The sequence below is a fragment of the Armigeres subalbatus genome, chromosome 1, assembly GCF_024139115.2.
Source record: "Armigeres subalbatus isolate Guangzhou_Male chromosome 1, GZ_Asu_2, whole genome shotgun sequence".
Classification (NCBI taxonomy): domain Eukaryota; kingdom Metazoa; phylum Arthropoda; class Insecta; order Diptera; family Culicidae; genus Armigeres; species Armigeres subalbatus.
The window spans coordinates 302632452-302644785 of record NC_085139.1 but is presented as its reverse complement, the minus strand read 5'-3'; the positions used below and the strand labels follow the sequence as shown (position 1 = coordinate 302644785).

Here is a 12334-nt window from a genome sequence, read left to right as displayed (position 1 = left end):
TTCGGTGGGCGTAGTAGCGGACATCTTCATACATAACTAATACCAAATAGTTTTTCGTGAAAAGTTCCTATTTTTTAGTTTTTACTTCTTGCTTTATTTGTTAGGCACTCAGTGTTACTTAACCGCTACTGTGCCGAGATCTGCTGTGGTATTCTGCTGTACAGAACCCACACAAAATATATTTTTAGATTTCCATTCATCATTATTGTTCTGGTTGACAGTCCATCTAATCGTGAGTCAATTATGACCGTTTGTCCATGTCGTGTATCCAATGATCGTTGCATTGTTCGGTTACCATTTATGAGGAATCCGGTTAGGATTCCCTCCGGAATCCGGTCAGGATTCCCTCCGGAATCCGGTCAGGATTCCCTCCGGAATCCGGTCAGGATTCCCTCCGGAATCCGGTAAGGATTCCCTCCGGAATCCGGTAAGGATTCCCTCCGGAATCCGGTAAGGATTCCCTCCGGAATCCGGTAAGGATTCCCTCCGGAATCCGGTCAGGATTCCCTCCGAAATCCGGTCAGGATTCCCTCCGAAATCCGGTTAGGATTCCCTCCGGAATCCGGTAAGGATTCCCTCCGGAATCCGGTAAGGATTCCCTCCGGAATCCGGTAAGGATTCCCTCCGGAATCCGGTAAGGATTCCCTAATAAGGAATCCGGTAAGGATTCTCTCCGGAATCCGGTAAGGATTCCTCCGGAATCCGGTAAGGATTCCTCCGGAATCCGGTAAGGATTCCTCCGGAATCCGGTAAGGATTCCTCCGGAATCCGGTAAGGATTCCCTCCGGAATCCGGTAAGGATTCCTCCGGAATCAGTAAGGATTCCTCCGGAATCCGGTAAGGATTCCTCCGGAATCCGGTAAGGATTCCTCCGGAATCCGGTAAGGATTCCTCCGGAATCCGGTAAGGATTCCTCCGGAATCCGGTAAGGATTCCTCCGGAATCCGGTAAGGATTCCTCCGGAATCCGGTAAGGATTCCCTCCGGAATCCGGTAAGGATTCCTCCGGAATCCGGTAAGGATTCCTCCGGAATCCGGTAAGGATTCCTCCGGAATCCGGTAAGGATTCCTCCGGAATCCGGTAAGGATTCCTCCGGAATCCGGTAAGGATTCCTCCGGAATCCGGTAAGGATTCCTCCGGAATCCGGTAAGGATTCCCTCCGGAATCCGGTAAGGATTCCTCCGGAATCCGGTAAGGATTCCTCCGGAATCCGGTAAGGATTCCTCCGGAATCCGGTAAGGATTCCTCCGGAATCCGGTAAGGATTCCCTCCGGAATCCGGTAAGGATTCCTCCGGAATCCGGTAAGGATTCCCTCCGGAATCCGGTAAGGATTCCCTCCGGAATCCGGTAAGGATTCCCTCCGGAATCCGGTAAGGATTCCCTCCGGAATCCGGTAAGGATTCCCTCCGGAATCCGGTAAGGATTCCCTCCGGAATCCGGTAGGGATTCCCTCCGGAATCTGGTAAGGATTCCCTCCGGAATCCAGTAAGGATTCTCTCCGGAATCCGGTAAGGATTCTCTCCGGAATCCGGTAAGGATTCCCTCCGGAATCCGGTAAGGAATCCGGTTAGGATTCCCTCCGGAATCCGGTTAGGATTCCCTCCGGAATCCGGTTAGGATTCCCTCCGGAATCCGGTTAGGATTCCCTCCGGAATCCGGTTAGGATTCCCTCCGGAATCCGGTTAGGATTCCTCCGGAATCCGGTAAGGATTCCTCCGGAATCCGGTAAGGATTCCTCCGGAATCCGGTAAGGATTCCTCCGGAATCCGGTAAGGATTCCCTCCGGAATCCGGTAAGGATTCCTCCGGAATCCGGTAAGTTCCTCCGGAATCCGGTAAGGATTCCTCCGGAATCCGGTAAGGATTCCTCCGGAATCCGGTAAGGATTCCTCCGGAATCCGGTAAGGATTCCTCCGGAATCCGGTAAGGATTCCTCCGGAATCCGGTAAGGATTCCTCCGGAATCCGGTAAGGATTCCCTCCGGAATCCGGTAAGGATTCCTCCGGAATCCGGTAAGGATTCCTCCGGAATCCGGTAAGGATTCCTCCGGAATCCGGTAAGGATTCCTCCGGAATCCGGTAAGGATTCCTCCGGAATCCGGTAAGGATTCCTCCGGAATCCGGTAAGGATTCCTCCGGAATCCGGTAAGGATTCCTCCGGAATCCGGTAAGGATTCCTCCGGAATCCGGTAAGGATTCCTCCGGAATCCGGTAAGGATTCCTCCGGAATCCGGTAAGGATTCCTCCGGAATCCGGTAAGGATTCCCTCCGGAATCCGGTAAGGATTCCTCCGGAATCCGGTAAGGATTCCTCCGGAATCCGGTAAGGATTCCTCCGGAATCCGGTAAGGATTCCTCCGGAATCCGGTAAGGATTCCTCCGGAATCCGGTAAGGATTCCTCCGGAATCCGGTAAGGATTCCTCCGGAATCCGGTAAGGATTCCTCCGGAATCCGGTAAGGATTCCTCCGGAATCCGGTAAGGATTCCTCCGGAATCCGGTAAGGATTCCTCCGGAATCCGGTAAGGATTCCTCCGGAATCCGGTAAGGATTCCTCCGGAATCCGGTAAGGATTCCTCCGGAATCCGGTAAGGATTCCTCCGGAATCCGGTAAGGATTCCTCCGGAATCCGGTAAGGATTCCTCCGGAATCCGGTAAGGATTCCTCCGGAATCCGGTAAGGATTCCTCCGGAATCCGGTAAGGATTCCTCCGGAATCCGGTAAGGATTCCTCCGGAATCCGGTAAGGATTCCTCCGGAATCCGGTAAGGATTCCTCCGGAATCCGGTAAGGATTCCTCCGGAATCCGGTAAGGATTCCTCCGGAATCCGGTAAGGATTCCTCCGGAATCCGGTAAGGATTCCTCCGGAATCCGGTAAGGATTCCTCCGGAATCCGGTAAGGATTCCTCCGGAATCCGGTAAGGATTCCTCCGGAATCCGGTAAGGATTCCTCCGGAATCCGGTAAGGATTCCTCCGGAATCCGGTAAGGATTCCTCCGGAATCCGGTAAGGATTCCTCCGGAATCCGGTAAGGATTCCTCCGGAATCCGGTAAGGATTCCTCCGGAATCCGGTAAGGATTCCTCCGGAATCCGGTAAGGATTCCTCCGGAATCCGGTAAGGATTCCTCCGGAATCCGGTAAGGATTCCTCCGGAATCCGGTAAGGATTCCTCCGGAATCCGGTAAGGATTCCTCCGGAATCCGGTAAGGATTCCTCCGGGATCCGGTGAGGATTCCTTTCCGGAATCCGGTGAAGATTCCCTTCCGGAATCCGGTGAGGATTACAATCCGGAATCCGGTAAGGATTCCCTCCGGAATCCGGTAAGGATTCCCTCCGGAATCCGGTAAGGATTCCCTCCGGAATCCGGTAAGGATTCCCTCCGGAATCCGGTAAGGATTCCCTCCGGAATCCGGTAAGGATTCCCTCCGGAATCCGGTAAGGATTCCCTCCGGAATCCGGTAAGGATTCCCTCCGGAATCCGGTAAGGATTCCCTCCGGAATCCGGTAAGGATTCCCTCCGGAATCCGGTAAGGATTCCCTCCGGAATCCGGTAAGGATTCCCTCCGGAATCCGGTAAGGATTCCCTCCGGAATCCGGTAAGGATTCCCTCCGGAATCCGGTAAGGATTCCCTCCGGAATCCGGTAAGGATTCCCTCCGGAATCCGGTAAGGATTCCCTCCGGAATCCGGTAAGGATTCCCTCCGGAATCCGGTAAGGATTCCTCCGGAATCCGGTAAGGATTCCTCCGGAATCCGGTAAGGATTCCTCCGGAATCCGGTAAGGATTCCTCCGGAATCCGGTAAGGATTCCTCCGGAATCCGGTAAGGATTCCTCCGGAATCCGGTAAGGATTCCTCCGGAATCCGGTAAGGATTCCTCCGGAATCCGGTAAGGATTCCTCCGGAATCGGTAAGGATTCCTCCGGAATCCGGTAAGGATTCCTCCGGAATCCGGTAAGGATTCCTCCGGAATCCGGTAAGGATTCCTCCGGAATCCGGTAAGGATTCCTCCGGAATCCGGTAAGGATTCCCTCCGGAATCCGGTAAGGATTCCTCCGGAATCCGGTAAGGATTCCTCCGGAATCCGGTAAGGATTCCTCCGGAATCCGGTAAGGATTCCTCCGGAATCCGGTAAGGATTCCTCCGGAATCCGGTAAGGATTCCTCCGGAATCCGGTAAGATTCCTCCGGAATCCGGTAAGGATTCCTCCGGAATCCGGTAAGGATTCCTCGGAATCCGGTAAAGTTCCTCCGGAATCTGATGATTCCTCCGGAATCCGGTAAGGATTCCTCCGGAATCAGGTAAGGAGTTCCTCCGGAATCGGTAAAGGATTCCTCCGGAATCCGGTAAGGATTCCTCCGGAATCCGGTAAGGATTCCTCCGGAATCCGGTAAGGATTCCTCCGAATCCGGTAAGGATTCCTCCGGAATCCGGTAAGGATTCCCTCCGGAATCCGGTAAGGATTCCTCCGGAATCCGGTAAGGATTCCTCCGGAATCCGGTAAGGATTCCTCCGGAATCCGGTAAGGATTCCTCCGGAATCCGGTAAGGATTCCTCCGGAATCCGGTAAGGATTCCCTCCGGAATCCCGTAAGGCTTCCCTCCGGAAACCCGTAAGGATTCCTCCGGAATCCGGTAAGGATTCCCTCCGGAATCCGGTTGGATTCCTCCGGAATCCGGTAAGGATTCCTCCGGAATCCGGTAAGGATTCCTCCGGAATCCGGTTAGGATTCCTCCGGAATCCGGTAAGGATTCCCTCCGGAATCCGGTAAGGAGTCCCTCCGGAATCCGGTAAGGATTCCCTCCGGAATCCGGTAAGGATTCCCTCCGGAATCCGGTAAGGATTCCCTCCGGAATCCGGTAAGGAATCCCTCCGGAATCCGGTAAGGATTCCCTCCGGAATCCGGTAAGGATTCCCTCCGGAATCCGGCTAGGATTCCCTCCGGAATCCGGCTAGGATTCCCTCCGGAATCCGGCTAGGATTCCCTCCGGAATCCTGTTAGGATTCCCTCCGGAATCCTGTTAGGATTCCCTCCGGAATCCGGTTAGGATTCCCTCCGGAATCCGGTTAGGATTCCCTCCGGAATCCGGTTAGGATTCCCTCCGGAATCCGGTTAGGATTCCCTCCGGAATCCGGTGAGGATTCCCTCCGGAATCCGTTCAAGATTCCTCCGGAATCCGGTCAGGATTCCTCCGGAATCGGTCAGGATTCCTCCGGAATCCGGTCAGGATTCCTCCGGAATCCGGTCAGGATTCCTCCGGAATCCGGTCAGGATTCCTCCGGAATCCGGTCAGGATTCCTCCGGAATCCGGTCAGGATTCCTCCGGAATCGGTCAGGATTCCTCCGGAATCCGGTCAGGATTCCTCCGGTATCCGGTCAGGATTCCTCCGGAATCCGGTTAGGATTCCCTCCGGAATCCGGTCAGGATTCCCTCCGGAATCCGGTCAGGATTCCCTCCGGAATCCGGTCAGGATTCCCTCCGGAATCCGGTCAGGATTCCCTCCGGAATCCGGTCAGGATTCCCTCCGGAATTCGGTCAGGATTCCCTCCGGAATCCGGTCAGGATTCCCTCCGGAATCCGGTCAGGATTCCTCCGGAATCCGGTCAGGATTCCTCCGGAATCGGTCAGGATTCCTCCGGAATCCGGTCAGGATTCCTCCGGAATCGGTCAGGATTCCTCCGGAATCCGGTCAGGATTCCTCCGGAATCCGGTCAGGATTCCCTCCGGAATCCGGTCAGGATTCTTTCCGGAATCTGGTCAGGATTCCTTCCGGAATCCGGTCAGGATTCCTCCGGAATCCGGTCAGGATTCCTCCGGAATCGGTTAGGATTCCTCCGGAATCGGTTAGGATTCCTCCGGAATCCGGTTAGGATTCCTCCGGAATCCGGTTAGGATTCCTCCGGAATCCGGTTAGGATTCCTCCGGAATCCGGTTAGGATTCCTCCGGAATCCGGTTAGGATTCCTCCGGAATCCGGTTAGGATTCCTCCGGAATCCGGTTAGGATTCCTCCGGAATCCGGTTAGGATTCCTCCGGAATCGGTTAGGATTCCTTCCGGAATCCGGTTAGGATTCCTCCGGAATCGGTTAGGATTCCTCCGGAATCCGGTTAGGATTCCTCCGGAATCCGGTTAGGATTCCTCCGGAATCCGGTTAGGATTCCCTCCGGAATCCGGTTAGGATTCCTCCGGAATCCGGTTAGGATTCCTCCGGAATCCGGTTAGGATTCCTCCGGAATCCGGTTAGGATTCCTCCGGAATCCGGTTAGGATTCCCTCCGGAATCGGTTAGGATTCCTCCGGAATCCGGTTAGGATTCCTCCGGAATCCGGTTAGGATTCCTCCGGAATCCGGTTAGGATTCCTCCGGAATCGGTTAGGATTCCTCCGGAATCCGGTTAGGATTCCTCCGGAATCCGGTTAGGATTCCCTCCGGAATCGGTTAGGATTCCTCCGGAATCCGGTTAGGATTCCTCCGGAATCCGGTTAGGATTCCTCCGGAATCCGGTTAGGATTCCTCCGGAATCCGGTTAGGATTCCTCCGGAATCGGTTAGGATTCCTCCGGAATCCGGTCAGGATTCCTCCGGAATCGGTCAGGATTCCTCCGGAATCCGGTCAGGATTCCCTCCGGAATCCGGTCAGGATTCCCTCCGGAATCCGGTCAGGATTCCCTCCGGAATCCGGTCAGGATTCCCTCCGGAATCCGGTTAGGATTCCCTCCGGAATCCGGTTAGGATTCCCTCCGGAATCCGGTTAGGATTCCCTCCGGAATCCGGCTAGGATTCCCTCCGGAATCCGGTTAGGATTCCCTCCGAAATCCGGTTAGGATTCCCTCCGGAATCCGGTTAGGATTCCCTCCGGAATCCGGTTAGGATTCCCTCCGGAATCCGGTTAGGATTCCCTCCGGAATCCGGTTAGGATTCCCTCCGGAAAACCCGGAACATAGGCAATTAACTTTGATTGAACAGAATTTTTCTTATTTTTTAAGAGAGTAGGAGGGGAATGTGATGGTAAGATATATTTTGGAAAATGAACCATTTATCGGGAATTTGTGTTCAGTTGATAGATAACAAACGTATAACAAACGATGATGTTTGATCAGTCAACAGCAAGCCTCGACTCGACCTCTTTCCTCATTGGACAACCAATAGAGCTATCCACGGTCAAACGAGGCCGCAAATCGTATACCGTCCTATTTGACATACATAGAAATTAAAATCCGTTTAAGGCTATCTACAGTAACCACCACTTTGGATTTGAAGCTGCTGCTTGATATTGACATTTTGTAGATGTAGTTTGATTATTTTTTTATATCTCATTGGCAAAGAAGTTCTGTGAACGATTGATTTTATTAAAGGAAATTATGGGAACCACTTGAAATATAGTTTACTTGTCCAAGCATGATCCACCCTATAGTTTATTCAAAACGCTCTCCTCATAAGCAAGTTGCGCCCATGGAAATTTGCCAAATATGGAAAACATAATCGTTCATAAATGTTCGTTTCCGTTCTCGATCACTTCCACAGTTCCATTGCCAATCTATCAACAAGTCTGGTCCGACAATGACAATAAAAGTATCATCATCAAGTGCCATCGAAGAAGAAATGCTGGCACACAACACTCTTTTATTGTTCAAGACAATTTAATTGCAACCATTTTTATTTTCTATTAAAATCAGATGTTGTTTCTTGGGGTCTACCGAGCCGCAAACAACTCTTGAGAGTTTATCTCGTATGTTATAAATTATAGGAAAACAAACTGAAAAACTTTTGACAGCAAACATTGTCGCTGACTTTCCACGTTGCGGCCAACTCTAGGTATGTGTGTAGTGCGCGTGAGTATGATTTACGACGAACATTTCCTGGCCTCTAACATGCCTCTGGGGGAAAATCCGAACGAACGAATAAGCCGTACCACGAGAAGGGTTGAACTGTAATTACACTTAAAATGTTCTAAATTGAATCGAAACATAAAAATGTCACTTGGCATTACCATTTGTTTGTTTTGAAGAAATTTTTGTCATTGCTTTTTCTTCCGAATTTGTTCTGCGCCTTCCTAAGTTCCTGAATGTCATTAACCTCGTGCAGCGTGAAAATCGAATTGAAAATACGTTGCGTCGTCACACGTTTAATGTCACTTTTCCGAATCCCATTTAATCCCGAACAATCATCATCATCATCATTATTCGTGGTGGCTATCGTGCTCGTCTCCTGTTCAGTCCTCCGATTCACGCATCCCGCAAAGAGTGACGGTACCACGCAGCGATGCCAGATCTACGGAAATTTCCGTAGATTTACGGAATTGAATGCTTTATACGGATCTACGTATCCGTAGATAAAAACTACGGAATATTGAAAATTTCTGCGGAAATCTACGAATTTTTCACTAGCACATTATTACTTTCAATTGGTGAGGCTTCAAATTTAGTTCAAGTTGAGTGAACAATATGCAAGTTCCTGATATATGGGTTTCTATTTAGAGGACAAGACCGATGCAATAAGATTTACCGCATTTTACAAAGATGTGGAAATACTAATATATACCATCTTCCAAACTCAGATGTACATTTTCATGATAGAATCAGAGGCAATAGTATAGAATCGATAGTTCCATTGAGACACGCCAGAAATTTAAAAAAAATATATATATATAGAAGTGAATTTTAAAAAGCGAGCCGTGAGCAATTTTCGTCACGATTTGAATCGAGCGAACTTTTGTTGAGTTACCATTTGAAAAGAAAGGGAAAAGTATCAGCGTTGAAGAGAGATCAATTTCCATACTGATACTCTTCCCTCCCTCCCCTTTCCATTATGAAAGCAATCTTGATTTTTTTCTGGTCGATCATTGACCAAAATTAACACTGCCTAAAGTCCAGTAAAGAATCACATTGAAAATAACTCTTGTGTATGATCCTGAAGCTAAGTTTGAACAGCCTTATGGTCCTTCGAACCGTATAGTTTCCCAATAATCCGGCTCAAACGACCATTATATTGAATTACCGGACCCTCTTCAACATAGAGAGATAATTAGAGTGTGCTACCATAAACGTAATTAAATACAAGGCTCAAGCTAACCCAGTCGTCTGGATTCTTGACTGCACAATTCATAACACAGCTCAAACATTTATTAAACATTTTATTACATATTCATCATTGGTTAAAAAATTTACTGGCGGAGTTCAACTGTGACACAATGGTGCACGCAACCCACTAAACCGAATACTTTCTTTGTTTATTTACCCCAAAATTGTTCGCCAATGGGTTTTCGCCAATTTTTATAAATCCTGGAGGAAATCCCGAAAAAAATCCTTGAGAAATCTAGGCATTTTTTCAGGAAATTCCATTTGACATTTCAATGTAAATTCGAGAAACCCTTCAGGGATACATCCGAAAGTTTAAGCAATTATTTTAGAAACTCCTCCGGAACTTCCTTTAGCAATTCTCTCAGAAATTCCTTTAGGATTACGTTTTTAAAATCCACTTAAGTTCTGCTTCGGAAAATCCTGTAATAATTCATTTGTAAATTCCTCCAAAAATTCTTTCGGGGCTCCTCCAGGAGGTAAATTTCAAAAAATCCGCCGGTAGTTCCATTGCCCATTCTTCCATGAATACCTTCGGAAAAGTTCTTGTAAATTTCTCCAGAAGTTTCTTCGAAAGTTTCTACGGGAAATCCCCTGAAAATTCTCTTAAGACTTTTGAATATCGAACATTCTCTTACAAAACTTTGGAAATTTCTTTTGTAATTCGTTCGGATATTCTCGCAGCTTCGTCCTAGAATTTTCTAGAAGAAATTCTAAATAAACTAGTAGTTAAATTATTTCTGAATGAATGGAATTTTTCGTATAGCGATTTCCATAAAAAATAATAAATAATTTCTGGATTAATTCTTGTAGAAATTTATGAAAATTTTCTAAAGGAATTTTTGGAGGAATTTCCCTAATAAACCTTAGAAGAATTTCTGATCAAATTTCCGGAAGAATTCTTTAAGGAACTTACTAAGGTAGTCCTATAGAAATTTCCGAAGGAATTTGTGGGAAGTTAGTAAAATTCGAAAGCAACTCCTTTAGGAGGTTTCGAAAAAGTTTCTGAATTCATGTGCAAAGGATTTTCCAAAGGAAGTCCTGTTGGAATTTTAAAATGATATCCTGGAATAGTTTTGGATGGAATATCTAGAGGATTTCTGAAGGAATTCCAAAAAATAAGGTATGCTTGAAAAATATTTTGGATGACTTACCGAATTAGTTCCTGGGGGTTTTTCCCATAGAATTATTTAAAGTATTTTCAGAAAAATGTCTAGAAGACTTTCCGAGCAATTTCTGGATAAATTTATGAAATAACACAAGGATGATTATTTCAAGATTTTTTTTTCAATGAATTTCTGGACGAACTCCTGGATTAAATAGAAGTTTGGTAATGGATGGATGGATTGTAATCTTGATATTTTGACGATTTCTTCGTTTGGTTTTGTTCTACTTCTGTACTGGATTAATTCTGACCTTATAGTTGTTTTACTGCTGACGCCAAATTATGAATGAACTATTTTTTTGACGGTTAGTGGTCTTGTTGTTATCTAATATCTATGCATTGGAAAAAGTTAGAGATCAGTCGTGTAATGTTCTGTATACCAGGATTGTAGAGGAGCGCCGAAATAGCGCCAGCCTAAATTTTTGAGGGAATCTACGGAATTGATGTTAAAGCCATCTGGCATCGCTGGTACCACGGCCGCTGCTGATGGCCATAACGTATGGATGACATACGCGATGACGTACGTTTCAATCACCGGAGCATGAATTTTCATTCCATAATTAGAATTCTCCCCTATATCTGAGGGGAACTCCCCCCTTGCAGCGTCTCAGAATCATATGCGACGTCTTGCGACCGGATCAGAAAATTGTTGCGCGAGGAAAGTCGCGGATGAGAGGGAGCCAAAAATAAGCGAATAACAAACACTAACTTCTGGCGCAAAGACTCACTAGAAAACGACAGTCGGGAAAAAGAACGACACGACTCTGGAGGAGGAGAAACATTTGTCTCCCATTAAATCACTTAACAGTGGAGCATAATAAAAGTGGAAAATATTACTCATTCGCCGTATGGATGAGGGACTGCTTGTGGAGTAGGGAGATTGGGCCGCGCCACGCCATCATCCACCGGGAAGGCAGTCAGTCAGATTTGACAAAGGAGCAGCATGGTAAACAACAGACAGCACGCGGCTTTCCGCAATGGAATCGCTCTCTATTTCTAACCGCGGCAGGGCCGAGTGGAAAGAAATTGAACCGATCATAAGAACAATAAACGCAGACTGCGCTATTGAATTGATATCGTTTATGGCATTCTTCGACACATAAAACGCCATATGCCAACAGTTAGCCACTTTCTGTAAAGGAGTCATGACCTAAGTATGCTACAAATTTAGGTCTTGCCAAAAATGACGTAAACAAAGAAGTACAAAGGATTTGTCTTCATAGCTATGGAACGATACATACCAGAAAGTGAAAATACAACACGAATTTAAATTCCTGCTGTATGCATCTTTGATGTATTATTCTACTCGGGTTGTCAGCTTCTTAAGAACGCATATGGAAGAATAGCCGACTGTGTCTACGTGTTTTTGTTCGGGAAAGGAAATAATAACAGTAGCTAAATACTAAAAACAATACAACGATGCTAACGCCATCAGGGAATCATCCTGTTTTATGTTTTATGGCAGAGACACGCAATCCCTTGCGTTTCATAGTGCAGGACCTGTGAAAAAAACTGAGACTTTTTTAACTTTGTTATAATTATTATGGATGGGGATAGAGAGTTGCGCAACACCACTACCGACCTCTCACCACCCTCCCTTACCAATAGGGAAAACACAGCGAAGTTGACCACCGACTCGGAAGATACCTAGGGTAACCGTACCCTTAGTGGAGGTAGCACCAATAGTGGAGGTAGTGTGGTTTTAATGAGATTTATTATATTAATACACGTTACGATGACGGGCTTGGTGGTCATATGGCTACCGCTTCTGCCTCATACGCAGGAGGGTGGGTTCAATCCCAGGCCCGTTCCGTTCATCCTACTTTGTATCTTTTCATATATTTCTCATGTTCTAGCAATCGCTAGAACTGGAAATGGGCTATCCTACCGTTTCCATTTTCTATCCCTATACCTACAACATGATTAGTTCTAGCAGGTAACTGTTAGAATTCGAAATGAGCGAAAAAGTTCGTTTCGGCATCCAATTAGAATAACTACCCCTTTATAACTATCACGTTGGCAACCCGTTAACCAAGACGAACCTCTGCCAAAAAAAACTTTACCCCAAGATTCCAATAAAATTCCACAGGAACTCG

At 47.4% G+C, this 12334-nt stretch overlaps 1 protein-coding gene across 5 annotated transcripts in view; it reads right to left on the bottom strand.

The window, feature by feature from the left end:
• Positions 1-12334, bottom strand: part of LOC134207832 (glutamate receptor-interacting protein 2) — a 169104-nt gene that overhangs the window by 52169 nt on the left and 104601 nt on the right. The window lies entirely within an intron of this gene.